The following is a 14,687-nucleotide window of genomic DNA, read 5'->3' on the forward strand; positions in this document are numbered from 1 at the left end:
ACTTGAGCTCCTTTTTTTTGTTTTTTCAATGTTATTTTCATTGGACAGACTCTCTGGTTTTCTCGGTAAGCAGTAGTCGATGAACAATTCACTTCCTGAACCTCTTTGCGTGCCATGTCCTTGCGACAAGCACTTTGTGTTCTCTGTTAGCTCTCAGTAACATTCCTTGATTTGCTTGTGAGTTTTGGCCGTCCGATCTCAAAGTGGAAATATGTCCTTCCCTCTGTACGCTGCATAGGCCCTCAGCTGGCATACTTGTATATGTGCGCATGCTTGATAGGACGTATGTTTTAGGCTGGATTGTGTGAGCTTCAGGCGCAAGGCATTTGATTAGTCTTTAAGCAGGTCCACTTGCACTGCCCTTTGCACCTGTTCTCCCAGTCCCTACAAAGGTGAGCAAGCAGCTGTTTCTGTAGTGTAGTGGTTATCACGTTCGCCTCACACGCGAAAGGTCCCCGGTTCGAGACCGGGCAGAAACACTCTCTGCTGGCATTTTACACAAAATAGTTTTTTTCCCCTTTTGTCACACACAAATGTAAAGTATGAACTTATTTGCGTTCCCATGGAAATAGCATATGCTCTCAAGAGCTTGAGAAATACACTGGGAAGGCAAGCATCCTCACATGTATTCTGTATATGGGGCCAATAAAAAAATGCACGCGCTTGCATTTTGTGTATGTAATGTTGCAGAGCACAGAGAGGATTTATTTTCCCTACTGCTGGGTATTTGGGTCTCTGGGATCACAGTTGGGTCCGCTCCGTCCTCTGAAATGGTCCATATTAGTTACATAGGTTAGTGTACCAAAGAAATAATACATTTTCATATACAGCTTCTTCATTTCTGTGTTCTGAGGGATTACCAGTTGTAAGAAATGCACTTGCCGGTACAGTGATTCCCTGGCTTTCTCTGGCCCGAGAAAGCTTTTCCTCTGAAGTGGGAACAGAAGTTGGACTGCTTCTGCTGAACTTCCTGAAAGCAGAGCTGGCGGGAGGAGGGACTTTTTGAGTGCTGGGAAAATTTGAGCTGGAAATTTGCATCGGCTGGACAGAGATTGCTTGGAGCAGCCAAAATATAATAACGGCCATGGCGCTCAAGTAAAGCAGAAAGCTTTTAGTATACACCTTTTGCACTCTTGTCAACGAAGCTGGGCTCTGTGAATGCTCACCCTACGCAAGAAAAGAGAACAGACTTTGCTGGTGACCTAAATATATCTCGCCTGATCGAGCACGATCGAGCTCTGAGTGAGCAGCTGTGCAATGGTCATCTTTACCAAAGGGGAGATGCTGCTTTTTCCAGTGTCACGCCCATGCTCTCAGGGCTGGAGGGAGGAGGGCTGCTTTTTGTTTTTACAGGCAAAAGGAAAGGCCCAGCCCTCAGAGCTTCTGCCAATGCAGATCCCAGCAGGTGCAAAATAAAGGCTCTCCCCCACCTTGCCAGCTGTAGATTGATCAGAAGACTGCTAGTCTAGTGTGTTGGGCCACTTTCTCTCTTCTGTGTATCGTCCCCTCTTATTACATAAACAGCATAAGAGGAATAAAGGAAGGAAGGAAGGAAGGAAGGAAGGAACAGTGTATCGCAAGTACCTTCCACCCTGATGTCAATGGGCCACCAACCTTCGGGATGAGGAGGAGACCTGTGAAGACAGTCAGAGCGTGCCGACTGGGGCATTCATTTGGCTCATACACCGACAAGGCTTTCAGCGGCAGGAACAAACTTCAGGAATAGGCATTCTTGGCCTCGAATCCTAAGGGGGGTGCAAACGCTGAGGACAATTCCGTCAAATGCTCAAAGGACCGTGGCTCGTTGGTCTAGGGGTATGATTCTCTCTTTGGGTGCGAGAGGTCCCGGGTTCAAATCCCGGACGAGCCCAATCAAGGTGGTTAACTTGAGCTCCTTTTTTTTGTTTTTTCAATGTTATTTTCATTGGACAGACTCTCTGGTTTTCTCGGTAAGCAGTAGTCGATGAACAATTCACTTCCTGAACCTCTTTGCGTGCCATGTCCTTGCGACAAGCACTTTGTGTTCTCTGTTAGCTCTCAGTAACATTCCTTGATTTGCTTGTGAGTTTTGGCCGTCCGATCTCAAAGTGGAAATATGTCCTTCCCTCTGTACGCTGCATAGGCCCTCAGCTGGCATACTTGTATATGTGCGCATGCTTGATAGGACGTATGTTTTAGGCTGGATTGTGTGAGCTTCAGGCGCAAGGCATTTGATTAGTCTTTAAGCAGGTCCACTTGCACTGCCCTTTGCACCTGTTCTCCCAGTCCCTACAAAGGTGAGCAAGCAGCTGTTTCTGTAGTGTAGTGGTTATCACGTTCGCCTCACACGCGAAAGGTCCCCGGTTCGAGACCGGGCAGAAACACTCTCTGCTGGCATTTTACACAAAATAGTTTTTTTCCCCTTTTGTCACACACAAATGTAAAGTATGAACTTATTTGCGTTCCCATGGAAATAGCATATGCTCTCAAGAGCTTGAGAAATACACTGGGAAGGCAAGCATCCTCACATGTATTCTGTATATGGGGCCAATAAAAAAATGCACGCGCTTGCATTTTGTGTATGTAATGTTGCAGAGCACAGAGAGGATTTATTTTCCCTACTGCTGGGTATTTGGGTCTCTGGGATCACAGTTGGGTCCGCTCCGTCCTCTGAAATGGTCCATATTAGTTACATAGGTTAGTGTACCAAAGAAATAATACATTTTCATATACAGCTTCTTCATTTCTGTGTTCTGAGGGATTACCAGTTGTAAGAAATGCACTTGCCGGTACAGTGATTCCCTGGCTTTCTCTGGCCCGAGAAAGCTTTTCCTCTGAAGTGGGAACAGAAGTTGGACTGCTTCTGCTGAACTTCCTGAAAGCAGAGCTGGCGGGAGGAGGGACTTTTTGAGTGCTGGGAAAATTTGAGCTGGAAATTTGCATCGGCTGGACAGAGATTGCTTGGAGCAGCCAAAATATAATAACGGCCATGGCGCTCAAGTAAAGCAGAAAGCTTTTAGTATACACCTTTTGCACTCTTGTCAACGAAGCTGGGCTCTGTGAATGCTCACCCTACGCAAGAAAAGAGAACAGACTTTGCTGGTGACCTAAATATATCTCGCCTGATCGAGCACGATCGAGCTCTGAGTGAGCAGCTGTGCAATGGTCATCTTTACCAAAGGGGAGATGCTGCTTTTTCCAGTGTCACGCCCATGCTCTCAGGGCTGGAGGGAGGAGGGCTGCTTTTTGTTTTTACAGGCAAAAGGAAAGGCCCAGCCCTCAGAGCTTCTGCCAATGCAGATCCCAGCAGGTGCAAAATAAAGGCTCTCCCCCACCTTGCCAGCTGCAGATTGATCAGAAGACTGCTAGTCTAGTGTGTTGGGCCACTTTCTCTCTTCTGTGTATCGTCCCCTCTTATTACATAAACAGCATAAGAGGAATAAAGGAAGGAAGGAAGGAAGGAAGGAACAGTGTATCGCAAGCACCTTCCACCCTGATGTCAATGGGCCACCAACCTTCGGGATGAGGAGGAGACCTGTGAAGACAGTCAGAGCGTGCCGACTGGGGCATTCATTTGGCTCATACACCGACAAGGCTTTCAGCGGCAGGAACAAACTTCAGGAATAGGCATTCTTGGCCTCGAATCCTAAGGGGGGTGCAAACGCTGAGGACAATTCCGTCAAATGCTCAAAGGACCGTGGCTCGTTGGTCTAGGGGTATGATTCTCGCTTTGGGTGCGAGAAATCCCGGACGAGCCCAATCAAGGTGGTTAACTTGAGCTCCTTTTTTTTGTTTTTTCAATGTTATTTTCATTGGACAGACTCTCTGGTTTTCTCGGTAAGCAGTAGTCGATGAACAATTCACTTCCTGAACCTCTTTGCGTGCCATGTCCTTGCTACAAGCACTTTGTGTTCTCTGTTAGCTCTCAGTAACATTCCTTGATTTGCTTGTGAGTTTTGGCCGTCCGATCTCAAAGTGGAAATATGTCCTTCCCTCTGTACGCTGCATAGGCCCTCAGCTGGCATACTTGTATATGTGCGCATGCTTGATAGGACGTATGTTTTAGGCTGGATTGTGTGAGCTTCAGGCGCAAGGCATTTGATTAGTCTTTAAGCAGGTCCACTTGCACTGCCCTTTGCACCTGTTCTCCCAGTCCCTACAAAGGTGAGCAAGCAGCTGTTTCTGTAGTGTAGTGGTTATAAAGGTCCCCGGTTCGAGACCGGGCAGAAACACTCTCTGCTGGCATTTTACACAAAATAGTTTTTTTCCCCTTTTGTCACACACAAATGTAAAGTATGAACTTATTTGCGTTCCCATGGAAATAGCATATGCTCTCAAGAGCTTGAGAAATACACTGGGAAGGCAAGCATCCTCACATGTATTCTGTATATGGGGCCAATAAAAAAATGCACGCGCTTGCATTTTGTGTATGTAATGTTGCAGAGCACAGAGAGGATTTATTTTCCCTACTGCTGGGTATTTGGGTCTCTGGGATCACAGTTGGGTCCGCTCCGTCCTCTGAAATGGTCCATATTAGTTACATAGGTTAGTGTACCAAAGAAATAATACATTTTCATATACAGCTTCTTCATTTCTGTGTTCTGAGGGATTACCAGTTGTAAGAAATGCACTTGCCGGTACAGTGATTCCCTGGCTTTCTCTGGCCCGAGAAAGCTTTTCCTCTGAAGTGGGAACAGAAGTTGGACTGCTTCTGCTGAACTTCCTGAAAGCAGAGCTGGCGGGAGGAGGGACTTTTTGAGTGCTGGGAAAATTTGAGCTGGAAATTTGCATCGGCTGGACAGAGATTGCTTGGAGCAGCCAAAATATAATAACGGCCATGGCGCTCAAGTAAAGCAGAAAGCTTTTAGTATACACCTTTTGCACTCTTGTCAACGAAGCTGGGCTCTGTGAATGCTCACCCTACGCAAGAAAAGAGAACAGACTTTGCTGGTGACCTAAATATATCTCGCCTGATCGAGCACGATCGAGCTCTGAGTGAGCAGCTGTGCAATGGTCATCTTTACCAAAGGGGAGATGCTGCTTTTTCCAGTGTCACTCCTATGCTCTCAGGGCTGGAGGGAGGAGGGCTGCTTTTTGTTTTTACAGGCAAAAGGAAAGGCCCAGCCCTCAGAGCTTCTGCCAATGCAGATCCCAGCAGGTGCAAAATAAAGGCTCTCCCCCACCTTGCCAGCTGCAGATTGATCAGAAGACTGCTAGTCTAGTGTGTTGGGCCACTTTCTCTCTTCTGTGTATCGTCCCCTCTTATTACATAAACAGCATAAGAGGAATAAAGGAAGGAAGGAAGGAAGGAAGGAACAGTGTATCGCAAGCACCTTCCACCCTGATGTCAATGGGCCACCAACCTTCGGGATGAGGAGGAGACCTGTGAAGACAGTCAGAGCGTGCCGACTGGGGCATTCATTTGGCTCATACACCGACAAGGCTTTCAGCGGCAGGAACAAACTTCAGGAATAGGCATTCTTGGCCTCGAATCCTAAGGGGGGTGCAAACGCTGAGGACAATTCCGTCAAATGCTCAAAGGACCGTGGCTCGTTGGTCTAGGGGTATGATTCTCGCTTTGGGTGCGAGAGGTCCCGGGTTCAAATCCCGGACGAGCCCAATCAAGGTGGTTAACTTGAGCTCCTTTTTTTTGTTTTTTCAATGTTATTTTCATTGGACAGACTCTCTGGTTTTCTCGGTAAGCAGTAGTCGATGAACAATTCACTTCCTGAACCTCTTTGCGTGCCATGTCCTTGCGACAAGCACTTTGTGTTCTCTGTTAGCTCTCAGTAACATTCCTTGATTTGCTTGTGAGTTTTGGCCGTCCGATCTCAAAGTGGAAATATGTCCTTCCCTCTGTACGCTGCATAGGCCCTCAGCTGGCATACTTGTATATGTGCGCATGCTTGATAGGACGTATGTTTTAGGCTGGATTGTGTGAGCTTCAGGCGCAAGGCATTTGATTAGTCTTTAAGCAGGTCCACTTGCACTGCCCTTTGCACCTGTTCTCCCAGTCCCTACAAAGGTGAGCAAGCAGCTGTTTCTGTAGTGTAGTGGTTATCACGTTCGCCTCACACGCGAAAGGTCCCCGGTTCGAGACCGGGCAGAAACACTCTCTGCTGGCATTTTACACAAAATAGTTTTTTTCCCCTTTTGTCACACACAAATGTAAAGTATGAACTTATTTGCGTTCCCATGGAAATAGCATATGCTCTCAAGAGCTTGAGAAATACACTGGGAAGGCAAGCATCCTCACATGTATTCTGTATATGGGGCCAATAAAAAAATGCACGCGCTTGCATTTTGTGTATGTAATGTTGCAGAGCACAGAGAGGATTTATTTTCCCTACTGCTGGGTATTTGGGTCTCTGGGATCACAGTTGGGTCCGCTCCGTCCTCTGAAATGGTCCATATTAGTTACATAGGTTAGTGTACCAAAGAAATAATACATTTTCATATACAGCGTCTTCATTTCTGTGTTCTGAGGGATTACCAGTTGTAAGAAATGCACTTGCCGGTACAGTGATTCCCTGGCTTTCTCTGGCCCGAGAAAGCTTTTCCTCTGAAGTGGGAACAGAAGTTGGACTGCTTCTGCTGAACTTCCTGAAAGCAGAGCTGGCGGGAGGAGGGACTTTTTGAGTGCTGGGAAAATTTGAGCTGGAAATTTGCATCGGCTGGACAGAGATTGCTTGGAGCAGCCAAAATATAATAACGGCCATGGCGCTCAAGTAAAGCAGAAAGCTTTTAGTATACACCTTTTGCACTCTTGTCAACGAAGCTGGGCTCTGTGAATGCTCACCCTACGCAAGAAAAGAGAACAGACTTTGCTGGTGACCTAAATATATCTCGCCTGATCGAGCACGATCGAGCTCTGAGTGAGCAGCTGTGCAATGGTCATCTTTACCAAAGGGGAGATGCTGCTTTTTCCAGTGTCACGCCCATGCTCTCAGGGCTGGAGGGAGGAGGGCTGCTTTTTGTTTTTACAGGCAAAAGGAAAGGCCCAGCCCTCAGAGCTTCTGCCAATGCAGATCCCAGCAGGTGCAAAATAAAGGCTCTCCCCCACCTTGCCAGCTGCAGATTGATCAGAAGACTGCTAGTCTAGTGTGTTGGGCCACTTTCTCTCTTCTGTGTATCGTCCCCTCTTATTACATAAACAGCATAAGAGGAATAAAGGAAGGAAGGAAGGAAGGAAGGAAGGAACAGTGTATCGCAAGTACCTTCCACCCTGATGTCAATGGGCCACCAACCTTCGGGATGAGGAGGAGACCTGTGAAGACAGTCAGAGCGTGCCGACTGGGGCATTCATTTGGCTCATACACCGACAAGGCTTTCAGCGGCAGGAACAAACTTCAGGAATAGGCATTCTTGGCCTCGAATCCTAAGGGGGGTGCAAACGCTGAGGACAATTCCGTCAAATGCTCAAAGGACCGTGGCTCGTTGGTCTAGGGGTATGATTCTCGCTTTGGGTGCGAGAGGTCCGAGGTTCAAATCCCGGACGAGCCCAATCAAGGTGGTTAACTTGAGCTCCTTTTTTTTGTTTTTTCAATGTTATTTTCATTGGACAGACTCTCTGGTTTTCTCGGTAAGCAGTAGTCGATGAACAATTCACTTCCTGAACCTCTTTGCGTGCCATGTCCTTGCGACAAGCACTTTGTGTTCTCTGTTAGCTCTCAGTAACATTCCTTGATTTGCTTGTGAGTTTTGGCCGTCCGATCTCAAAGTGGAAATATGTCCTTCCCTCTGTACGCTGCATAGGCCCTCAGCTGGCATACTTGTATATGTGCGCATGCTTGATAGGACGTATGTTTTAGGCTGGATTGTGTGAGCTTCAGGCGCAAGGCATTTGATTAGTCTTTAAGCAGGTCCACTTGCACTGCCCTTTGCACCTGTTCTCCCAGTCCCTACAAAGGTGAGCAAGCAGCTGTTTCTGTAGTGTAGTGGTTATCACGTTCGCCTCACACACTAAAGGTCCCCGGTTCGAGACCGGGCAGAAACACTCTCTGCTGGCATTTTACACAAAATAGTTTTTTTCCCCTTTTGTCACACACAAATGTAAAGTATGAACTTATTTGCGTTCCCATGGAAATAGCATATGCTCTCAAGAGCTTGAGAAATACACTGGGAAGGCAAGCATCCTCACATGTATTCTGTATATGGGGCCAATAAAAAAATGCACGCGCTTGCATTTTGTGTATGTAATGTTGCAGAGCACAGAGAGGATTTATTTTCCCTACTGCTGGGTATTTGGGTCTCTGGGATCACAGTTGGGTCCGCTCCGTCCTCTGAAATGGTCCATATTAGTTACATAGGTTAGTGTACCAAAGAAATAATACATTTTCATATACAGCTTCTTCATTTCTGTGTTCTGAGGGATTACCAGTTGTAAGAAATGCACTTGCCGGTACAGTGATTCCCTGGCTTTCTCTGGCCCGAGAAAGCTTTTCCTCTGAAGTGGGAACAGAAGTTGGACTGCTTCTGCTGAACTTCCTGAAAGCAGAGCTGGCGGGAGGAGGGACTTTTTGAGTGCTGGGAAAATTTGAGCTGGAAATTTGCATCGGCTGGACAGAGATTGCTTGGAGCAGCCAAAATATAATAACGGCCATGGCGTTCAAATAAAGCAGAAAGCTTTTAGTATACACCTTTTGCACTCTTGTCAACGAAGCTGGGCTCTGTGAATGCTCACCCTACGCAAGAAAAGAGAACAGACTTTGCTGGTGACCTAAATATATCTCGCCTGATCGAGCACGATCGAGCTCTGAGTGAGCAGCTGTGCAATGGTCATCTTTACCAAAGGGGAGATGCTGCTTTTTCCAGTGTCACGCCCATGCTCTCAGGGCTGGAGGGAGGAGGGCTGCTTTTTGTTTTTACAGGCAAAAGGAAAGGCCCAGCCCTCAGAGCTTCTGCCAATCCAGATCCCAGCAGGTGCAAAATAAAGGCTCTCCCCCACCTTGCCAGCTGCAGATTGATCAGAAGACTGCTAGTCTAGTGTGTTGGGCCACTTTCTCTCTTCTGTGTATCGTCCCCTCTTATTACATAAACAGCATAAGAGGAATAAAGGAAGGAAGGAAGGAAGGAAGGAACAGTGTATCGCAAGCACCTTCCACCCTGATGTCAATGGGCCACCAACCTTCGGGATGAGGAGGAGACCTGTGAAGACAGTCAGAGCGTGCCGACTGGGGCATTCATTTGGCTCATACACCGACAAGGCTTTCAGCGGCAGGAACAAACTTCAGGAATAGGCATTCTTGGCCTCGAATCCTAAGGGGGGTGCAAACGCTGAGGACAATTCCGTCAAATGCTCAAAGGACCGTGGCTCGTTGGTCTAGGGGTATGATTCTAGCTTTGGGTGCGAGAGGTCCCGGGTTCAAATCCCGGACGAGCCCAATCAAGGTGGTTAACTTGAGCTCCTTTTTTTTGTTTTTTCAATGTTATTTTCATTGGACAGACTCTCTGGTTTTCTCGGTAAGCAGTAGTCGATGAACAATTCACTTCCTGAACCTCTTTGCGTGCCATGTCCTTGCGACAAGCACTTTGTGTTCTCTGTTAGCTCTCAGTAACATTCCTTGATTTGCTTGTGAGTTTTGGCCGTCCGATCTCAAAGTGGAAATATGTCCTTCCCTCTGTACGCTGCATAGGCCCTCAGCTGGCATACTTGTATATGTGCGCATGCTTGATAGGACGTATGTTTTAGGCTGGATTGTGTGAGCTTCAGGCGCAAGGCATTTGATTAGTCTTTAAGCAGGTCCACTTGCACTGCCCTTTGCACCTGTTCTCCCAGTCCCTACAAAGGTGAGCAAGCCGCTGTTTCTGTAGTGTAGTGGTTATCACGTTCGCCTCACACGCGAAAGGTCCCCGGTTCGAGACCGGGCAGAAACACTCTCTGCTGGCATTTTACACAAAATAGTTTTTTTCCCCTTTTGTCACACACAAATGTAAAGTATGAACTTATTTGCGTTCCCATGGAAATAGCATATGCTCTCAAGAGCTTGAGAAATACACTGGGAAGGCAAGCATCCTCACATGTATTCTGTATATGGGGCCAATAAAAAAATGCACGCGCTTGCATTTTGTGTATGTAATGTTGCAGAGCACAGAGAGGATTTATTTTCCCTACTGCTGGGTATTTGGGTCTCTGGGATCACAGTTGGGTCCGCTCCGTCCTCTGAAATGGTCCATATTAGTTACATAGGTTAGTGTACCAAAGAAATAATACATTTTCATATACAGCTTCTTCATTTCTGTGTTCTGAGGGATTACCAGTTGTAAGAAATGCACTTGCCGGTACAGTGATTCCCTGGCTTTCTCTGGCCCGAGAAAGCTTTTCCTCTGAAGTGGGAACAGAAGTTGGACTGCTTCTGCTGAACTTCCTGAAAGCAGAGCTGGCGGGAGGAGGGACTTTTTGAGTGCTGGGAAAATTTGAGCTGGAAATTTGCATCGGCTGGACAGAGATTGCTTGGAGCAGCCAAAATATAATAACGGCCATGGCGCTCAAGTAAAGCAGAAAGCTTTTAGTATACACCTTTTGCACTCTTGTCAACGAAGCTGGGCTCTGTGAATGCTCACCCTACGCAAGAAAAGAGAACAGACTTTGCTGGTGACCTAAATATATCTCGCCTGATCGAGCACGATCGAGCTCTGAGTGAGCAGCTGTGCAATGGTCATCTTTACCAAAGGGGAGATGCTGCTTTTTCCAGTGTCACGCCCATGCTCTCAGGGCTGGAGGGAGGAGGGCTGCTTTTTGTTTTTACAGGCAAAAGGAAAGGCCCAGCCCTCAGAGCTTCTGCCAATGCAGATCCCAGCAGGTGCAAAATAAAGGCTCTCCCCCACCTTGCCAGCTGCAGATTGATCAGAAGACTGCTAGTCTAGTGTGTTGGGCCACTTTCTCTCTTCTGTGTATCGTCCCCTCTTATTACATAAACAGCATAAGAGGAATAAAGGAAGGAAGGAACAGTGTATCGCAAGCACCTTCCACCCTGATGTCAATGGGCCACCAACCTTCGGGATGAGGAGGAGACCTGTGAAGACAGTCAGAGCGTGCCGACTGGGGCATTCATTTGGCTCATACACCGACAAGGCTTTCAGCGGCAGGAACAAACTTCAGGAATAGGCATTCTTGGCCTCGAATCCTAAGGGGGGTGCAAACGCTGAGGACAATTCCGTCAAATGCTCAAAGGACCGTGGCTCGTTGGTCTAGGGGTATGATTCTCGCTTTGGGTGCGAGAGGTCCCGGGTTCAAATCCCGGACGAGCCCAATCAAGGTGGTTAACTTGAGCTCCTTTTTTTTGTTTTTTCAATGTTATTTTCATTGGACAGACTCTCTGGTTTTCTCGGTAAGCAGTAGTCGATGAACAATTCACTTCCTGAACCTCTTTGCGTGCCATGTCCTTGCGACAAGCACTTTGTGTTCTCTGTTAGCTCTCAGTAACATTCCTTGATTTGCTTGTGAGTTTTGGCCGTCCGATCTCAAAGTGGAAATATGTCCTTCCCTCTGTACGCTGCATAGGCCCTCAGCTGGCATACTTGTATATGTGCGCATGCTTGATAGGACGTATGTTTTAGGCTGGATTGTGTGAGCTTCAGGCGCAAGGCATTTGATTAGTCTTTAAGCAGGTCCACTTGCACTGCCCTTTGCACCTGTTCTCCCAGTCCCTACAAAGGTGAGCAAGCAGCTGTTTCTGTAGTGTAGTGGTTATAAAGGTCCCCGGTTCGAGACCGGGCAGAAACACTCTCTGCTGGCATTTTACACAAAATAGTTTTTTTCCCCTTTTGTCACACACAAATGTAAAGTATGAACTTATTTGCGTTCCCATGGAAATAGCATATGCTCTCAAGAGCTTGAGAAATACACTGGGAAGGCAAGCATCCTCACATGTATTCTGTATATGGGGCCAATAAAAAAATGCACGCGCTTGCATTTTGTGTATGTAATGTTGCAGAGCACAGAGAGGATTTATTTTCCCTACTGCTGGGTATTTGGGTCTCTGGGATCACAGTTGGGTCCGCTCCGTCCTCTGAAATGGTCCATATTAGTTACATAGGTTAGTGTACCAAAGAAATAATACATTTTCATATACAGCTTCTTCATTTCTGTGTTCTGAGGGATTACCAGTTGTAAGAAATGCACTTGCCGGTACAGTGATTCCCTGGCTTTCTCTGGCCCGAGAAAGCTTTTCCTCTGAAGTGGGAACAGAAGTTGGACTGCTTCTGCTGAACTTCCTGAAAGCAGAGCTGGCGGGAGGAGGGACTTTTTGAGTGCTGGGAAAATTTGAGCTGGAAATTTGCATCGGCTGGACAGAGATTGCTTGGAGCAGCCAAAATATAATAACGGCCATGGCGCTCAAGTAAAGCAGAAAGCTTTTAGTATACACCTTTTGCACTCTTGTCAACGAAGCTGGGCTCTGTGAATGCTCACCCTACGCAAGAAAAGAGAACAGACTTTGCTGGTGACCTAAATATATCTCGCCTGATCGAGCACGATCGAGCTCTGAGTGAGCAGCTGTGCAATGGTCATCTTTACCAAAGGGGAGATGCTGCTTTTTCCAGTGTCACGCCTATGCTCTCTGGAAGGAGGAGGGCTGCTTTTTGTTTTTACAGGCAAAAGGAAAGGCCCAGCCCTCAGAGCTTCTGCCAATGCAGATCCCAGCAGGTGCAAAATAAAGGCTCTCCTCCACCTTGCCAGCTGCAGATTGATCAGAAGACTGCTAGTCTAGTGTGTTGGGCCACTTTCTCTCTTCTGTGTATCGTCCCCTCTTATTACATAAACAGCATAAGAGGAATAAAGGAAGGAAGGAAGGAAGGAAGGAACAGTGTATCGCAAGCACCTTCCACCCTGATGTCAATGGGCCACCAACCTTCGGGATGAGGAGGAGACCTGTGAAGACAGTCAGAGCGTGCCGACTGGGGCATTCATTTGGCTCATACACCGACAAGGCTTTCAGCGGCAGGAACAAACTTCAGGAATAGGCATTCTTGGCCTCGAATCCTAAGGGGGGTGCAAACGCTGAGGACAATTCCGTCAAATGCTCAAAGGACCGTGGCTCGTTGGTCTAGGGGTATGATTCTCGCTTTGGGTGCGAGAAATCCCGGACGAGCCCAATCAAGGTGGTTAACTTGAGCTCCTTTTTTTTGTTTTTTCAATGTTATTTTCATTGGACAGACTCTCTGGTTTTCTCGGTAAGCAGTAGTCGATGAACAATTCACTTCCTGAACCTCTTTGCGTGCCATGTCCTTGCGACAAGCACTTTGTGTTCTCTGTTAGCTCTCAGTAACATTCCTTGATTTGCTTGTGAGTTTTGGCCGTCCGATCTCAAAGTGGAAATATGTCCTTCCCTCTGTACGCTGCATAGGCCCTCAGCTGGCATACTTGTATATGTGCGCATGCTTGATAGGACGTATGTTTTAGGCTGGATTGTGTGAGCTTCAGGCGCAAGGCATTTGATTAGTCTTTAAGCAGGTCCACTTGCACTGCCCTTTGCACCTGTTCTCCCAGTCCCTACAAAGGTGAGCAAGCAGCTGTTTCTGTAGTGTAGTGGTTATAAAGGTCCCCGGTTCGAGACCGGGCAGAAACACTCTCTGCTGGCATTTTACACAAAATAGTTTTTTTCCCCTTTTGTCACACACAAATGTAAAGTATGAACTTATTTGCGTTCCCATGGAAATAGCATATGCTCTCAAGAGCTTGAGAAATACACTGGGAAGGCAAGCATCCTCACATGTATTCTGTATATGGGGCCAATAAAAAAATGCACGCGCTTGCATTTTGTGTATGTAATGTTGCAGAGCACAGAGAGGATTTATTTTCCCTACTGCTGGGTATTTGGGTCTCTGGGATCACAGTTGGGTCCGCTCCGTCCTCTGAAATGGTCCATATTAGTTACATAGGTTAGTGTACCAAAGAAATAATACATTTTCATATACAGCTTCTTCATTTCTGTGTTCTGAGGGATTACCAGTTGTAAGAAATGCACTTGCCGGTACAGTGATTCCCTGGCTTTCTCTGGCCCGAGAAAGCTTTTCCTCTGAAGTGGGAACAGAAGTTGGACTGCTTCTGCTGAACTTCCTGAAAGCAGAGCTGGCGGGAGGAGGGACTTTTTGAGTGCTGGGAAAATTTGAGCTGGAAATTTGCATCGGCTGGACAGAGATTGCTTGGAGCAGCCAAAATATAATAACGGCCATGGCGCTCAAGTAAAGCAGAAAGCTTTTAGTATACACCTTTTGCACTCTTGTCAACGAAGCTGGGCTCTGTGAATGCTCACCCTACGCAAGAAAAGAGAACAGACTTTGCTGGTGACCTAAATATATCTCGCCTGATCGAGCACGATCGAGCTCTGAGTGAGCAGCTGTGCAATGGTCATCTTTACCAAAGGGGAGATGCTGCTTTTTCCAGTGTCACGCCTATGCTCTCAGGGCTGGAGGGAGGAGGGCTGCTTTTTGTTTTTACAGGCAAAAGGAAAGGCCCAGCCCTCAGAGCTTCTGCCAATGCAGATCCCAGCAGGTGCAAAATAAAGGCTCTCCCCCACCTTGCCAGCTGCAGATTGATCAGAAGACTGCTAGTCTAGTGTGTTGGGCCACTTTCTCTCTTCTGTGTATCGTCCCCTCTTATTACATAAACAGCATAAGAGGAATAAAGGAAGGAAGGAAGGAAGGAAGGAACAGTGTATCGCAAGCACCTTCCACCCTGATGTCAATGGGCCACCAACCTTCGGGAT

General features: G+C 47.1%; 6 non-coding genes across 6 annotated transcripts; all 6 read left to right on the top strand.

The window, feature by feature from the left end:
* Positions 1 to 406: 406 nt before the first annotated feature.
* TRNAV-CAC (transfer RNA valine (anticodon CAC)) lies at positions 407 to 479 on the top strand. Its single transcript has one exon. It is a non-coding gene; the product is annotated as a tRNA-Val (tRNA).
* Positions 480 to 2,290: 1,811 nt separating this feature from the next.
* Positions 2,291 to 2,363, top strand: TRNAV-CAC (transfer RNA valine (anticodon CAC)). Its single transcript has one exon. It is a non-coding gene; the product is annotated as a tRNA-Val (tRNA).
* Positions 2,364 to 5,526: 3,163 nt separating this feature from the next.
* Positions 5,527 to 5,598, top strand: TRNAP-UGG (transfer RNA proline (anticodon UGG)). Its single transcript has one exon. It is a non-coding gene; the product is annotated as a tRNA-Pro (tRNA).
* A 420-nt stretch (positions 5,599 to 6,018) lies between these two features.
* Positions 6,019 to 6,091, top strand: TRNAV-CAC (transfer RNA valine (anticodon CAC)). The gene has a single exon. It is a non-coding gene; the product is annotated as a tRNA-Val (tRNA).
* Positions 6,092 to 9,782: 3,691 nt separating this feature from the next.
* On the top strand, positions 9,783 to 9,855 carry TRNAV-CAC (transfer RNA valine (anticodon CAC)). Its single transcript has one exon. It is a non-coding gene; the product is annotated as a tRNA-Val (tRNA).
* A 1,303-nt stretch (positions 9,856 to 11,158) lies between these two features.
* On the top strand, positions 11,159 to 11,230 carry TRNAP-UGG (transfer RNA proline (anticodon UGG)). The gene has a single exon. It is a non-coding gene; the product is annotated as a tRNA-Pro (tRNA).
* Positions 11,231 to 14,687: the final 3,457 nt, after the last annotated feature.

The sequence above is a fragment of the Ambystoma mexicanum genome, chromosome 2q (assembly GCF_040938575.1).
Source record: "Ambystoma mexicanum isolate Mex_15411 chromosome 2q, UKY_AmexF1_1, whole genome shotgun sequence".
Classification (NCBI taxonomy): domain Eukaryota; kingdom Metazoa; phylum Chordata; class Amphibia; order Caudata; family Ambystomatidae; genus Ambystoma; species Ambystoma mexicanum.